Source organism: Eublepharis macularius, chromosome 1, assembly GCF_028583425.1.
Source record: "Eublepharis macularius isolate TG4126 chromosome 1, MPM_Emac_v1.0, whole genome shotgun sequence".
Classification (NCBI taxonomy): domain Eukaryota; kingdom Metazoa; phylum Chordata; class Lepidosauria; order Squamata; family Eublepharidae; genus Eublepharis; species Eublepharis macularius.
In genome coordinates, this window is record NC_072790.1 from 60,474,869 (window position 1) to 60,492,603 (window position 17,735).

General features: G+C 41.1%; 1 protein-coding gene across 1 annotated transcript in view; it reads right to left on the reverse strand.

The window, feature by feature from the left end:
* Nucleotides 1–17,735, reverse strand: part of CSMD1 (CUB and Sushi multiple domains 1) — a 1,321,894-nt gene that overhangs the window by 455,741 nt on the left and 848,418 nt on the right. The gene's annotated exons all lie outside the window — the stretch shown is intronic.

Genomic DNA, 17,735 nt, shown 5'->3' on the forward strand with positions numbered 1-17,735 from the left:
TTAGAGTAAAAGATATAATACATATATGATTTAGAAGAATATAATTGAAAATAAGTCAAGTAATAAGATAGGTTAAGGGTTAGAAAGCTGTTGGAAGTCTATAAGGAGGGGGAGGGAAAGGGTGGGGGTTGAAATAAATTAGGTATGATGGGGAGTGTATGTATTAACTATGTACTCACCAATAAAAAAAAAATTAAAAAGTCAGCTATGACTCTCCACACAGCATTAACCCACTCTGGTGTGCTTGTTTTTGGTTAGAGGCATTTTGTAACTAGCCAAGCCCCTAATTCTGTCTTCTCTTTATTTCCAACTGATCTACAACATTGTCTTCACCTATATCATACTGGTCTCTGGCATCTGAGTGCACTGCATCTTATCACTGTACTCTTATTATGATTAGTCTTGGTGCTAAATTGTCTGGCATTTGGAAACTGCTCCTCAGTGTCTTTTTTACTTTGAAACAGAAGCATTTATTTAACAATGTGTCAAAGTGAATTCATTAAAATAGGTGCTGACATTAATTTCTGATGTAAATGTCTAGAGGTTTTTAATCGTTTCAGAGCAAAACTTGAAGGATCCCTGCAGTGTGGTGCTTTTAAGAAAAACAAACAAAGCCAGTGATATTATTACAGCCCTTAAAGCTTTTGCTCTCAACAAATTAGCATTTGTTTCATTTTTTATTTTTTATTTTTTTTTAGAATTCTCCGTTGGCCATTTACCTAGCCATTTTCACTTGGCAGCTTTCTCTTATACATTGCAAAACAAATAGTTTTTGAATAGGGGTAGTGATATGGGGGGGGAGGGGGAAACTGGAACTGCAGATTGCAAGCTATCATCGGAGGAGTGGAAGACCAGAAGCTAGGTGCAAAGAAGGAAAAAGGAATGACTAGAAGCAAAGACAATCCAGAAGCAAATACTGAATAATTCATTGTTACCGCAGCTGCATACTTCCACCAAAAATATTTAACGTTCCTAAAGCCTTGCATTCAGAACAGGTCTTGATGGTGTTTAGCATAATCATTTCTTCTAGTTAAGACTGCACCAGATGTCACGTTAATAAGTATTCAGAAACAAAAATATTCAAATTGAGTTATCTGCTTAGCAATTTATCATCTTTTAGAGATAACACATTAGAACAACTCCAGCACCTAGGGCGAAATTGAGATGTTTTATAATTCTCCATGAAATAGTTATCATGGGAAAGAATGGGTAGAGATAATTGTGTCCTAACAATTATTCCTTTGATCTCTTCCAAGGACTTTAGTGTGCCTAGTAAAAAGAAAGTTAGCTTTTTATAAAAATAATATAACAGAAAGAGTATTATAAAAGTAAAAAGAAATAAACAATAGTTCAATACTCATTTGCACAAATTATTCTGCGTGTATCTTCAGTTTAGCGACTATGGTTCCAACTCCAGGTCTGGAAATTGGAGGCAGAGCCTGGGGTGGTTGGAGCTTGGGGAAAGGAGGAAAGGATGGAGTTCAGCTGGGATGTGATGCCATACAGTCCAGTACCCAAAGCTACAAATCTTCTCTAGAGGAACTGATCTCTGTAATCTGGAGATCAGTTGTAATTCCAAGAAAACTCTACTTGGAAATTGGCAAGCAGAAGCATTAGTGAATAGAAAAACTATGCAGTATGAAGTTCCGAATTGTATGATGTTGTATAAGGGTGAGGTAAATAGAAGAATGTACATTATTTCTAATAATTTTTTTAAAAGTTAAACAAGGACCTCTGGATGAATACACAGATACTTGAGTTCAGAGATACACACTGATAGTGGCTCAAGAGCCACATGTTGCTCTTTGAAATGCCACGTGTGTCTCTTCTGAGCACCATTCCCACTGTGGCACCCATCCCATGTTCCAGGAAAACAAGCAAGGCCATTACCCAGTACGTAGGTTTCCCAGGTGCCCACCGGTACAGGCAAACTCCCAGAGGTTTGCCCCATTGCTTGCCGATTGCTTGCGATCAGTGGGAGGATGTAAGCCACCTGGTGATCAACTGCCACCAGCAGGCAACCTGGACAAGATCATGGCAGGTGTGCTCCTGGCAGGGAGCAATGACATCATTTCCTGAAAAAGAATGTGCTGGTGAGTACTACCCCCCCTGCTGGGAGCGTATGGGAACTTGGCAACGTGTTAGGAGATCACCTGTCATACTCTGCAAGGTCCTGTGTACTGCTTGTATTCAGCAAGGCCCTGTTTGACTCTGTACTGTTTGACTCTGACAATAGGGGCTGAAGCTGTTCTCTGACTGGAATGTGAAAGTCTGCAAGGGAGGGAGCTATTCTACTGTTATTTGTGTGTTTTCTCTTTAGCCTGGGAAACAATGCCTCACAGCCTTGAAATTTCCAACACATCATCTCTGCTTTGTCTTGCTGCTCATCTCTTGAATTTAGCTAACTGTTTCTTGAAGGGCGTGTGGACTCTGGGGATTAGGCTGTGCTTAGAATCCTATATATGTTATGTGCTTGTAGAGAAACACCATTCCTGGCAAGGAATGCAGTAGGGTATGATTCTAGTAGCTTATCAATAAAGTGCTTTAACTCATGCAGTTCCTGGACTCATGCAGTGAAGTCTTTTTGAGAGTTCCTGGCAATCTGTAATAGGGGCGTGCAAGGAAAAAATTTTCGGCATTCTTGTTTTCGGCTTTAGCCGAAACAAGAATCTCTTTCGGATAAAGCCGAAAGCCAAAACAGCTAGCCGTTTCGGCTTTCGGCTTTCAGCTTTGTTTCGGCTTTGTTTCAATGGGAAAATGCCTCCGTCTTCCCGGACGCCTGGGGGAGGCATTTTCCCACCGAATCGGCCCAAAATTGGTGGAGACCTTCCTCTCACCCCTCTCTAACAACCCCCCAAGTTTCAGACAGATTGGACTTTGGGGGGCCATGTTATGGCCCCCCAAAGCAGGTCCCCCTATCCTCCCGTAAGAAAGTGAAGGGTGAGCATATTGTTAGCATGCTGCTGCTCATCTTTCTTCATTATTTCCTATGGGGAAAAAATGAAGAGGCAGGCTTCCTTTGCCAGGGGTGGCATTTTGCATGCAAAATGCCCCCCAACCCTCTGGGGCCCTTCTCCCACCCTTCCTCCCACCCCCACCAAGGCTCAGCCTGCTCCCACTTGGGGGGGGCATTTCATGGCCTCCCCAAGTAGGTGCTCTGTTCTCTACCACTGACAGCTGGGGGAGGCTTGTCTTGCCAGGGGTGGCATTTTGCATGCAAAATGCCACCCCTACCCTCAGGGGCCCTTCTCCCACCCTTACTCACAGCCCCCACCAAGGCTCAGCCTGCTCCCACTTGGGGGGGGCATTTCATGGCCTCCCCAAGTAGGTGCTCTCAGCCCCCAAAGTCCACCCCCTACAGCCCCACACAAACACAATTCCCCCCCCCAGCTGCCACACACAGACCCAAATCCCCACATTAGCCCCTCACGGACCCAAATCCACCCCCACCTGCCCCACACCCATAACCCCAGGAACAGGCTGGCAAAGGCCAGCCCTCTCCCTTTGTTCCCTATGCTGGGATCTTCTAAATTCTCTTTCACTGGCCAATTCTGCACAGCCCAGGGGTGCCACAATGGTGGGCACACTTCTGAGTGCCAGCTGGTCCCTGTGAAAGAGCACCTGAACCACAGACACCCTTCCTCAAGTTCCCCCACCACCTACAGAGATGGCTGGCCAGCCAGCCCCATTGTTCCCTATGATGGGAACCAACTGCACAACAAAGAATAAAACACGAACAACACAAAATAAAGTTTTTTAAAAATTATTTTCTCCCTTTCAAAGTACAAGTAGGCAAAGCATTATGACACATTACACCAGCAGTCCACCACACAGAAAAATAACACAACTCACTTAACACCAGAGAATCACAAAGCACAATTCCTGTCAAAAACACTTTATTTCTTGAACAGCTTTAGGTTACACAGCAGGGGGGAACACCAAAGGGCATGGCAGCAGTATCTTACACAAAAATAACACAACTCAATTAACATCAGAGAATCACAAAAGCACAATTCCTTTCAAAAACACTTTATTTCTTGAACACCTTTAGGTTACACAGTAGGAGGGCACAACAGGGCATGATAGCAGTAATAATATAATAAAATAATACAAAATAATACAAAATAATACAACCCACTTCACCGTTTTTGACAGCAATTGTGTTTGGGTGATTCTCTGATGTGAAGTGAGTTGTGTTATTTTTGTGTAGTACACTGCTTTCATGCCCTGTTGTGCCTTCCTACTGTGTAACCTAAAGCAGTTAAAGAAATAAAGTGTTTTTGACAGCAATTTTTTTGGGGTGATTCTTTAATGTGAAGTGAGTTGTGTTATTTTTTTGTAAGATACTGCTGCAATGCCCTTTGGTGTGCCCCCCTGCTGTGTAACCTAAAGCTGTTCAAGAAATAAAGTGTTTTTGACAGGAATTGTGTTTTTGTGATTCTCTGATGTTAAGTGAGTTGTGTTATTTTTGGAATGCTGGAATGCCCTTTGGTGTGCCCCCCTGCTGTGTAACCTAAAGCTGTTCAAGAAATAAAGTGTTTTTGACAGGAATTGTGTTTTTGTGATTCTCTGATGTTAAGTGAGTTGTGTTATTTTTGTGAGGTGGAATGCTGGAATGCCCTTTGGTGTGCCCCCCTGCTGTGTAACATAAAGCTGTTCAAGAAATAAAGTGTTTTTGACAGGAATTGTGCTTTGTGATTCTCTGATGTTCAGTGAGTTGTGTTATTTTTCTGTGTGGGGGACTGCTGGTGTAATGTGTCATAATGCTTTGCTACTTGTACTTTGAAAGGGAGAAAATAATTTTTAAAAAACTTTATTTTGTGTTGTTCGTGTTTTATTCTTTGTTGTGCAGTTGGTTCCCATCACAGGGAACAATGGGGCTGGCTGGCCAGCCATCTCTGTAGGTGGTGGGGGAATTTGAGGGAGGGTGTCTGTGGTTCAGGTGCTCTTTCACAGGGACCAGCTGGCACTCAGAAGTGTGCCCACCATTGTGGCACCCCTGGGCTGTGCAGAATTGCCCTGGGAAAGAGAGTTTAGAAGTTCCCAGCATAGGGAACAAAGGGAGAGGGCTGGCCTTTGCCAGCCTGTTCCTGGGGTTATGGGTGTGGGGCTGCTAGGGGTGGATTTAGGTCTGTGAGGGGCTAATGTGGGGATTTGGGTCTGTGTGTGGCAGCTGGGGGGGGGAATTGGGTTTGTGTGGGGCTGTAGGGGGTGGACTTTGGGGGCTGAGAGCACCTACTTGGGGAGGCCATGAAATGCCCCCCCCCAAGTGGGAGCAGGCTGAGCCTTGGTGGGGGCTGTGAGTAAGGGTGGGAGAAGGGCCCCTGAGGGTAGGGGTGGCATTTTGCATGCAAAATGCCACCCCTGGCAAGACAAGCCTCCCCCAGCTGTCAGTGGTAGAGAACAGAGCACCTACTTGGGGAGGCCATGAAATGCCCCCCCCAAGTGGGAGCAGGCTGAGCCTTGGTGGGGGTGGGAGGAAGGGTGGGAGAAGGGCCCCAGAGGGTTGGGGGGCATTTTGCATGCAAAATGCCACCCCTGGCAAAGGAAGCCTGCCTCTTCATTTTTCCCCATAGGAAATAATGAAGAAAGATGAGCAGCAGCATGCTAACAATATGCTCACCCTTCGCTTTCTTATGGGAGGATAGGGGACCTGCTTTGGGGGGCCATAACATGGCCCCTAAAGTCCAATCTGTCTGAAACTTGGGGGGTTGTTAGAGAGGGGTTAGAGGAAGGTCTCCACCAATTTTGGGCTGATTCGGTGGGAAAACGCCTCCCCCAGGCGTCCGGGAAGACGGATGCATTTTCCCATTGAAAAAGCCGAAAGAAAGCCTAAAGAAGCCGAAACGTTTCGGCTTTTTTTCTTTCGGATAAGCCGAAACGTTTCGGCTTTCTCTAAAACGTTTCGGCTAACCCGAAAGAAGCCGTAACACTTTTGTTTTGGCTTTCTTTCGGCATTCAGAAAGCCGAAACACACATCCCTAATCTGTAAGGATCTGCCAAGTAACTCTACCAGTAGGCCTTGTGGTTGTCCTGTTGAAGAACTTCAAGGGCTGGAGGATAGGAAAACTAGACAAACCCCACCCCCACAGCTCTCTCGGCCAGAGATGGATTTAAGAGTTCCATCCTCTCCTACAGCCCTTTATTAGCGTTGCTAGCCTCCAGGTGTAGCCTGGATATCTCCCAGAATTACAACTGATCTCTAGATTACATAGATAAATTCCCTGGGAGAAAATGGCTGCCATAGCATTATACCCAGCAGAGGTCCCTCCCTTCCTCAAACCCCACCTCCCCCAGGCCTAAATCCAGAAATTTCACAACCCAGAGTTGACTCCCCTACCCCCCATCTTTCTCCATAACCTCCAAACTTTTATCCGAGCACACAGTCAGCTACCAGAGATGAGCAAGGTGGCCTCAAAGTAGTGTTGACTATATTGTATTCCCACTCACACTGTTCCAGAGGAGTTAGCCATGTTAGTCTGTAGTAGCAAAATAATAGAGTCTAATAGCACCATTAAGATTAACCAACTTTACTGTAGCATAAGCTTTCAAGAACCATAGTTCTCTTTGCCAAATGCATAGAGGGTATGAAGAAACTGGCCAGATATATATAGGTGGTGAGGGAAGAGGGGCCATACATCTGGACAGTTTCTTCATATCCTCCATGCACCTGACGAAGAGAATTGTGGTTCTTGAAAGCTTATGCTACAGTAAAGTTGGTTAGTCTTAAAGGTGCTACTAGACTCTATTATTTTGCCACTACAGACCAACACAACTAACTTAAAGGTGCTACTGGACTCTTTACTATTTCACTCACACTGTTGTAATCCTACTCCTTGGATATTTGGGCTTTACTCACAAATATCCAGAGATTTGGAAACAAGCAGAAACACAATACAGAGCTGAAAATAATACGGAAACAAAACATAAAGCAAATTCACACGATATATTACACAATGCAGAAACTATCCAGTAGGATCATACATACAGCAACAGACAATATATAGTAGTATAGTGTGAAGTCCCTATCCCTCTACCAATGCATCTCTCCAAACCAGTTTCTTACATCACAGTCCTACTGCCCATGAAAAACCCCTTCCTTTGAGTAATTGTTTTTTTTTAGTTTGCAGAAAGCCAGGAGAGTGCGAGCTTTTCTGATCTCTTCAGGCAGACTACTCCCTAAGCATGGGCCTACCACAGAGAACGGTTGTGTACTGGCAGTTGTTGATTTTGCCTATTTGCAGAGTGGCATCTGGAGAAGGCTCTGTTCAGATTACCAAAACTGTAGGGGGCAGGGGGGGCAGAGACAGATGGTCCTGCTGATGCAAGAGTCCAAGGCCATGAAAGATTTTGTATGTGATATCCATTGAACTCAGGAGCTAATGGGCAGACATTGGAGTGACAGCAGAACAGTAAAATCTGTGCTCCACCTAGCTTCTGATGCAGTCCTGTGCAATCATTCACAGGACTGCAATCTTAATCTAAGTTATAATTTTTAATATATATCTGTAAATATCATCCAGCATCTTTCTGACTTTAATATTGTTTTTTTTTTAAATAAGATATTTTTGTAAAATGATCAGATGAAAGTGAACTGATTGATTTTACAAGTTCACACAGGCTTTTCTAATCAACATACCTACATTATGTTTCCTTTTCAAAGGTAATTTATTCTTTGCAAGTTAGTGTATTTTTCATGCTCAAAGGAACAACTTTCTGACAAGTACCAGTTCTCAGGGATTTGGTCTGTCCGCAAAAGAACGAGAGAGAGAGAATAACAGGGAATAGGGATAGAAATACTGTTTTCTTGCAAACATGACAGGTTTGGCTGTGTAAGACTGACATTATATGCATGATAGCCAAATTCATGCAATACCCTCCCCCACAAAATACCCGAGGGGAGAGCAGAGAACATCCTATTAATTAGATCATTACATGGGGCAGTCTCTGAGAGCCAAGCTACAAGTGACGAATGACACTCACCTGGCAAGTGAACAGACTCACGTGTATTCCTCCCTGTTCACTTGCCATTCACTTGCACTCCACTTGATCAAGTGGAGAGCAAGTACATGGCAAGTGAACAGGGAGGAATACATGTGAGTCTGTTCACTTGCCAGTGTGCCACTGTGTTTACATACATACATTCACATATATATGTGTGTGTGTGTGTGTGCAGGGCTCATTTTGAGGGGCAACGTGCAGGAACGCAGTTCCGGCAGTTCCCCAAAGAGGTCACATGTCAAAACGGCCCAGATCGGGCCTCTAACGGGTGGTGGATCACTCTCCGACTCAGCAGCAGCCTGATCCTGACCATTTTGGGTCCCTTTTCAGCCATTTTGGGCCCCTTTTTGCCATTTTGGGCCCAAATTCGGCCCTGAATGGCCAGGATTGGGTTCAAAACAGCCAGGATAGGTGATGTCAGAGGGTGTGGCATATGCAAATCAGTTATGCTAATGACACACTTCTGGTGATGTCAAGGGGCATGGCATATGCTAATGAATTATGCTAATGAGTTATGCTAATGAGTTCCTCCAGCTCTTTTTCTATGAAATGACCCCTCTGTGTGTGTATGTGTGTGAATATGTTTACATGTATTTTAATCTATGTATTGGGATGTTTTATGATGTTAAATTGTATATATGGTGAAATATGTTTTTAATCTTGGTTGTGATCCACCCTGAGCCTGCTGATGTGGGGAGGGCGGAATATAAATTAAATATAAATAAATAAAATAAATAAGTAAGTGTCATTCGTCACTTGTAGCTTGGCTCTCAGTGGTCAGAGCAGCTGCTGGGCATGCAGAAGGTCCCAGGTTCAGTCTCTGGCATCTCTAGTTAAAAGGATTCAAGTGGTAAGTGATGCAAACATGCCTAAGACCCTGGGGACCTACTGCCAGTTTAAGCAGATAACACTGACCTGATAGAGTAACAGTCTGAGCTAGTATACAAATATTATAATCTTTGAGGACATCCCATTGCTGAACTAAGAGTGGCAGTTTTCCTACAGAGAAGGGAGATTACAAGCTGCAATTGCTCAAACTAGATTTCATTAACAATTTCAGCACAATAGACCACTTAGGATTCTGATCTCATTATGGATACTGATTTTCTGGATTTCCCACATCTATGCATTTCTATAACTGTTCTCTAAAAAACATCAGCTGCTGGTCTTTCTTGACAGTACTTTGGTATCAATGAAAAAAATACATCTGAAATCTAAAAGTAACCTGCTAGAATACAGAATTGATGTCCTGTTCAGTGGCAGTCTCCTTTTGTATTATTGCTACTAGGAAAGCTCTAAATATTTCTGCAACACCATTGTTCTAACACTTCCCAATTGCAATTGTGTGTGCTTATGGGGAGATGCCCAACAATTTGTACCTACTAAGGAAGCAAATAAGCTCAGTGTGATACTGGGTATATTAATGAGAGTGTTTTTAGTGTATGATGTTCTAGTAGGGATTTTCCCTACACAGCAGAATACCAATTTATTTTACCAGATCACAAAACATATGTTATTGAATTATTATATTTAAAGGAGAGAGAAGAAGAAGAAGAAGAAGAAGAAGAAGAAGAAGAATTTCTTGAAAGCAGGTTGCAGGAGGGCACCTTAATATTTGCAGCTAATCTTTTTAGACTTGGTACCAATGTGCAAAACTGCCTGGTATCTTGGTATCTTGATCTCTTACAAAACCTGTCTAAAGTTGTGTCATGCTAGGTTTCCAAAGCTCATGCTATGAAGTTGAAGTTTCAAATCATTGATGGACATCATCAGAAAGAGACATATGGCCTGCCCCAAGGCTCTAAATTAGCTGCAAACTTGAATTACTTGTATGTAAGCAATACACAAGAAACTGGGTCTCATGTTAATTTATGTGCAAGACATCTGTTTCACTTTCTGATCTCAGGTTTCTCATGACTTAGAAACCTTAAATACAGTTACAATGGAAACTGCAAACTTTTCCCGTCAACGGTGCTTGTCTATAATTGTATCAAGAGGACGTCAAAATAATTCCATCTGTATGTATCATGTCATCTTGTTAAACACAAAATTAAAAATGGGTTGGCTCTCATGAATAATTTTTATACATGCAGTCGTCCTTGTGCAAGTGTAAGTGCTAAAATTACTCCTTCCTGACTGTTTGCATTTGGTGAAAGTGATTACATCCCCACTATGTTTCTGAGTATGCAAGACATAAGCACAAGTTATTCTGATACATTTTCAAAAGCAAATTAAATAAAATCACACAAGCTGTCTCTTATTTTGTTAACAATGATACTGAACAACAACAACATTTGATTTATATGCCGCCCTTCAGGACAACTTAATGTCCACTCAGAGCGGTTTACAAAGTGTGTTATTATTCTCATGACAATTGCTCTGTGCTGTGGGTGGGGCTGAGAGCGTTCTGAGAGGGCTGGTCACCCAGCTGGCTTCAAGTGTAAGAGTGGGGAATCAAACCTGGCTCTCCAGATTAGAGTCCTGCCGCTCTTAACCACAACATCAGAATGGTACCATGATGTTAAGATCTTCTTCACAAGTCCTGCTCTCTGTGCTTTCACCTTCTGAGGAGAAGTGGGTGGGGATGAGACATACGGCTTCTTTAGTAGCAGAAACTTTCCTCTAATATGTGAACATATGGAGGCAATATCTTTACAAATACTCCCTTCCCATGATGAGGGACCCTGCTTTCCAAGCACTGCTAGTCATGGAGACAGAGCTCATGAATGGTCAGTTCCTCCATGCTTAGGCACTGTGCTCACATGAGCTAGCAATGATGGAGAGGCAGGAGGCAGGACTGTATGCTTATGCCTGCACTCCCTCCACACATATTTAGTTGACTTTCAGAGGAGTTGTGTGTAGAAGGCTACCATATTCAGAGAGAACAACTGAAATCATTTTTTGTGTGAGTGTGAAATTCATAGGAATGTCACAAATGTTATACTAAGGTATAAATGTTATACTAAGGGTATAAACACCTTAATGCTTGGCCTGTGCGCCCTAGTTTCTGGTATTGTGGGCTCCCAAATATTGCATTCTTTACATGCAGTAGTTCCCAAAATATCTGCATTGCTCAGGGAAATGCATAAATAAGAAATTAGGTGCTGACAAACTATCCATTTTGCTTAGTGATGTCTCATCAATGTACAAACTGGGGCCAACCCTTCTTAGCTTCCAAGATCTAAGACTGGACTAGCCTGGACCATCCAGGTCAAATACCCATTCTGCTACCACTATATTTTATATAGCCTTATTTTATTTGATTATTTATATAAAACACTTTAATCCTATCTTTCCACCAAATTAGGTTCCTAAAGGCAGTTTATCATTCATCATTCTGAGTTGTGGAATCATATCTGTTTTCCCATTTAATGTTACTAAGATTTAAGATAGCTATCTTCTTTGAAGTGTGAAAATAATCATTGTCATAACTTCTCCCCCCTTAGTTTACTGAAAACAACCATAATGTAATTTACAATAATTTTACATGATGGCTGTACTAGAATCTAACAAAAAAAATGCATGGCATTAACATAATTCGAGTCTAGTTAATAAGAATGCAGGCAGTATCCTGAAGAAAACTTGAAAGTGATTATTACTACTAATTTAAACTGACTAAAACAAATTTTTGCCCAGAGTCAGAAGTAAATATGCATGAGTTAGGGAAATCTTTACCCTAATATAGCCGCAGAGAATATGACTTGGCACATATTTGCCTCTGTCATCTGTAAGACAAATAATTATAACAAAATATACTTCCAATGTACTTCTGATATCAAAAATGAAAAATCACTTTACGGAGTAAAACTCGATTCCTCAAGGGATGTGTATAAAATTAGCTTACTTCAGAAAAGAATTTAAAACTGCTAGAATTCATATAATTTCAGAACAAGCTTAGTTACATACAAATGAACAGTGGATAGGTTATACTACTTAGAATGCTGACAATCTCAAATGAATTTTCTGAATGTCCCCAAACTATTGTCCTCTTCACTTGACATATTCAGGATAGAAAGAATGTATGTAAAAGGGAAAGATTGTGCCAGTTCCACCTCCCAGCTACACTTAATCACCAGAACAACAACAACAACAACATCATCATCCTCATCAATTTATCTGTAGACCACCTTTCTCCCTGAGATCCAAAGGGGGTTACACAATACAAGTAAAATACAATATAATCAACAGTAAGGACATTTACTGAGCAAAGTACAATAATGAACAACAGTTAGGACATCCAGTGAAACAACTACAGTAGGCTATGGTAGTAGAAATAAATGACTGGCTACGTAGATGGTGTCATTAGGAGTTTGGTTTTTTGGACCATGGCTTACACTTTTGAGATGAAGCTCTTCTATCAAGAGATGGTTTGCACCTCACGAGGGTAGGAAAAATGTGTTTGGTAAGTGCCTTACAAACCTGATAAGGAGGCCTTTAAACTAAATCCTATGGGGGAAAGAGACAAAAGTGCTCTGGTTAGACTGCACCTAGAGTATTGTGTTCAGTTTGGGGCAGCACAATTTAAGAAGGATATAGACAAGCTGGAACGTGTCCAGAGAAGGCTGGTGAGGGGTTGAGACCAAGTCCTATGAGGAAAGGTTGAAGTAGCTCAGAATGTTTAGCGTGGAGAGGAGATGACTGAGAGGTGATCTGATAACCATCTTCAAGTACTTGAAAGGCTGTCATATAGAGGATGGCACAGAGTTGTTTTCCGATGCCCTGGAAGCTCAGACCCGAACCAATGGCTTGAAATTAAATCAAAAGCGCTTTCGGCTAAACAGGAAGAACATCCTGACAATTAGAATGGTCCCTCAGAGCAACAGGTTTCCTCGGGAGGTGGTGGCCTCTCCTTCTTTAAAGGTTTTTAAGCAGAGGCTAGATGGCCATCTGACAGCAATGCTGAGCCTGTGAACTTGGGCAGATCATGAGGGACAGGACACAATGGGTTACATCAGTGCTTAGTTCTTGCGACCTTCTTACATGCTTAGGGTAATGCCGATTGCCACCTTGGGGTCAGGTAGAAATTTTCCACAGGCCAGTTTGGCTAGGGATCCTGAAGGTGTTTTGCCATCTTCTGGGCATGGAGCGGGGGTCACTGGAGCAGTCAGGGAGGGTAGTTGTGAATTTCCTGCATTGTGCAGGGGTTTGGACTAGATGACCCTAGAGATCCCTTCCAACCCTATAATTCTATGATTCTATAAGGCATTCTGGCACTATCACTTTTTTATTTTCTATATTAATAATGTGGCCACATGCCTAGGTGATGCAGACTTCCACCCTCCTAAGTTAATGGACTATAGGATCTCTGTGTTATTGTATGCAGATGATGCTCTAATTTTAGCAAAGACTCCAGTAGGACTCAAAAGACCATTAAGGGCTTTTGCACAGCATAGTAGTAAGGACCATTTAGAAATAAATGACCAAAAAACTAAAATTATGATATTTGGTAAGAGACCTAAGATCTGGGCTTGGAGCATAAATGACCATAAGTTAGGTGGACAGTTTTAAGTATTTAGGAGTTATACTGCATGCTTCAGGCTTGAGGAAAGCGCATTGTAACTACACAGATGATGCTAGACAAAAATCTGCCCATAATATAATCAAATTCTTATGGACTAAGGGTGGCCATTGTATTCCAGCAGCTCTTAAGCTCTTTTGAGCCAAAACATTGGCTCAGCTCCTATATGGGAACATGATTGGGCCACCATCTTCTTGTTTTGCACCTTTGGAGTGAGTGCAATTGAAATTCCCGAGGGCAGCCCTTCAATTGCCTCATGGGCTGAATCCACACTAAACAGCGCTAAACAGCTCTAAACACTAAACATAGTGCTAAACAGTCGGAAAGATAGCATCTTCCTGGTGCTTTTTCTGACATCATCGCGCCATGAGAGCGGCATTGTGGCGCGATGACGTCATAAAACGCACCAGGAAGACGCTATCATTCCGTTTAGCGCTATTCCGGTAAGTGTGGGTTCAGCAACTGTCTCAAATGCAAACTTGTGCTTGGAAACAGGAATGATAAAAGTGAAGGCTATGGTGTGTCTTGCCTCCATTAACCTTTGGCTAAAGTTAAATTTTAAGCCTCAGGAGTCTTAACCCCCTTGATTCTTCAAGACAGTTATCAATCCACGTGGCTAAAGGCAGTTAGAATTAAGGTGGCAAATGTGGGCTTCATTTTTTTCACTCTAAGAGGGGCTTCTGGTACTTTTCAAAGATAGCTGTCATTTCATACATTGCCAAATTTTTACAAGAAAGCCATTCTTATCTAGAAAATTGAATTAAACCAGCATTTATATAAGCACGTGTGGATAAATTGAGGATAAATTGATGTATGTACATATGCTTGAAAACTATATTTGCAAAGCTGAACTGATCAATACAGAGTCTGAATTAATACTGGTTGAGTGGATCAGTGCAGGCTACAGTGGCAAGAGCTCATCTGATTTGTTTACTGTACTGTTGTCTTGCTTTTCAGGAAAAAAAATTGGCTCCCAAATAAATCCATACTTAGCACAGCAACATAAATATGGATTGAGTTGCAAACTCAATCAGATTTATTTTATCTAATTTTAAAAAACTGAGTATCGATTTACTTAATCACACTCTTAACTCCACATTTTTGTGAAACAAATGGATTCTTCCTATAGTTAAAACAAGACTTTAGAGATATGTAGTATATCTCCCAATCATTTCAATCACATCACACCTACAGAACCTCTTTTGACTGTTCTAGGTTGTGCCCTATAACACACTTTTGGAACTCATCATGGGCCTCACACTGAGGCTATTTCTTTATGTGTTAATGTGCTACAGGAAATCACTTTAGAGTTTATTTTGCTGCTCCATCTGGACAAGAGAAGGGCAAACCAAGTGTTTACTGCCTATACAAAGGGAAATAAAGTTTTGTTAGAAGTCATAGAATTTACTTGGCATGCATGGTTTCTGCTACAGCAGGCACAGTCTTTAGACAAACCTGTAAATAGGGCATACCTTTATTTAACAGATCATTAAACCAAGAATCACTGTAGCCCACAACAGCTAAAATGATCCCATAGTCTCTAACCAGTCAGGAGAGTAATGTGCTAGACTCGGAATCACTGCCAAAAATGACACAGCACCTGGCCCTCCTACAGACTGCAAAGGAGAGTCCCAGTGGTTAGCAAAGTTATCATGGAATGGAGAAAGCAGCAGGAACTCCTTCAATCACCAAAACAGTAGGTGATGGAAAGACATGTTTAGAGCAAGCTGGAGGTACAGCCTGAACATTGAGAAGTATACAGTAATAACAACAGAAGTTGGGTTTGGGGAAATTATCCAAAGACGACAAATATTAAAAAGTGAGAAACTGAACAGAAAGGAATGAACATTAAAATGCCTAGGGAATTAACTACAAATTAAAACACCTGCAGCACAGTCTAGATGAAGCCATTAGGGGAAAGTGTGTGCACACACACACATACGCACGCACACAAAACTGCAAAGTAGCTATTTGTGAGCAGTAAAACTCTAAGAAATGACTCAGTAGGGTGGTGATCAGTGATACATTAGTAGGACCCTGAGGAAACAAATTGGTGGCAAGTCTTCAAAATAAGCAGAGCATTAAAAGGGAACACTTTTGAACACTAGACACCAAACTTTAACAGCTAATTAGTATTGAACAGAAAAGGCGATGCTACTAGAAGTGCAGCAGATGTTTAATGATATAGACAAAAGACATGCTTGTTGGTATGGCTGATTTATGTAGAAATATTTAGATGACAAAGTGACTACTGAAGATAAAGTCGCGTTGGCCTAAGCAGTTAAATTCTGAAATTCTTTTTCCATAACTTAACCTTATTAAATGTTTCCCAACTTTTAGGTGAACATACAGTGTGATCCTAAGAACACTTTTCGGGGAGGAAACCCATTGAGGTGACCACCGTAGGATGCTGAATAGCTATTCTTAGGAATGTTCTCAATAGTTGTTTCTAAACTATTGAGATATGGAAATGTCAAAATGTCTTCTTTATCCAAGGATAATTTTCACGAGACCTCAAGAAGACACCAAATTCTCTCATTCCTGCAGTGAGAATTTTGAAACATAAATCTGAAGAACTGCTCTTTTGCTATTATAAAGAAAACATGCCCTCCTCCAATCCAAACCAGGCCCCTAGACTCAGTAGCATGGCGATGTTTCATCTTAGAGAATACAAAATACTCCATTTCTGACTAAGAAGGTCTGTTCTAAATAGTCTGCAAAATAGATCGGTGGAGGTGATCCTGAAACTAAGGTATTTCCACATAAGACATGAAAAACTGTAGCCCAAAACCTTCTACCAAAATATAAATCTACTCCAAGGAACACAAAAAAGTTAATGATCAGTTAAACCACACTGTAAAGTGAACAAATTTGCATCTCACTTCATCAAACGTTTGTTAATATTAACTTTTAAAATCAATTTTGGCCAATCTTGTACACATTCAATACAGAAGAGGCTAGTTTTGCATTATGTTTCTCATATTAAAAAAGGTATAGCATATTTTGCTCTGTACTCAGAAAATCGAGTGCTGGGCTACATGAATGATAAGGACTTGGGAAGGAACACAGGAAAGGAGAAAAACCTGAAGACACGTAAAATGGTAGATGCATTAATTGTACTAAATTAAAAATCATACAAATCAAACATGTTTCCTTAAACATATGTCAGTATAGGATGCAGGACAGCAGTCTTCAGCACAGGCTAGGACCCTGAGGAGGGTTGCAGAGGTTCCCTTACTAGGTCCTACAGCACCACCATTTTGTTGTTGCTTTTTGGAAGGATTTGCACTTAGTTTACATGATAGCACAAGTGTCTCACATACTTCATCTGTTTACATGCACAATGAGAAGATCACCAGGACAGTGAGGTTAAGTCACTTGGTAGTGGAGAAAATTCCTTTTTTATCACAAGGAGGGAACTTCTTGGAGCCTGGTTACAACTTTATCAACTCTCGACATATAATACTAAAATTCTAATACTGAAGAAAATATTATTTTCTAAAATGTGTTTAAATGCAGTGGAAACATTTCCACCCATTTACTTAACAACTAGAATTACATTACCTTTATATCGTTAGCATTTAGAGATTTCAGAAATTCTTTAGTAAAGTAATACAATGTTGCAGCGGCAGGAGTTATACATTTCAACATCTTCATTGTAAAATCATGATGTGAAAACATGCTTCCTCCCAGTTATAAACTCAATGAAAATAGAGGGTTTTTTAAAAAAACATAATACATAAGTCAAATACCTGTAAATTTGTTAAAACCCTTGAAACATTTTCAGTGCAGCCCTAAGAAGAGTTACTCCAGTCTAAGCCCATTGATTTCAGCGGTCTTAGACTGGAGTAACTTTGCTTAGGATTGCACTGTTAATTATCTTGAGAAACTGAAATTCAAATCATGTAATAGCAGATGAACAAATGCATGTGCACATTTCTTAACTACCGGTACTTTTAGCAATAGCCTGCATTGTATATATTAACAAATGGAAATGTAGTAACATAAAAAACAAGGGATGAATGCTATTTCTCTGTATTTTTTCTTATTGATGTACCATGTTCAAGTAGAAATTACATGAGCCTCTGAAACGTTATTCACTAGTTTGCCAATGCCACTTTCTGTACAGTACATAATTCAAGTAAACACAAGTAGACAATGAATCTATTTCAGAGTAGTTTTTTAAGTTGTTTATACCTTATTTAAAGTTAACTGT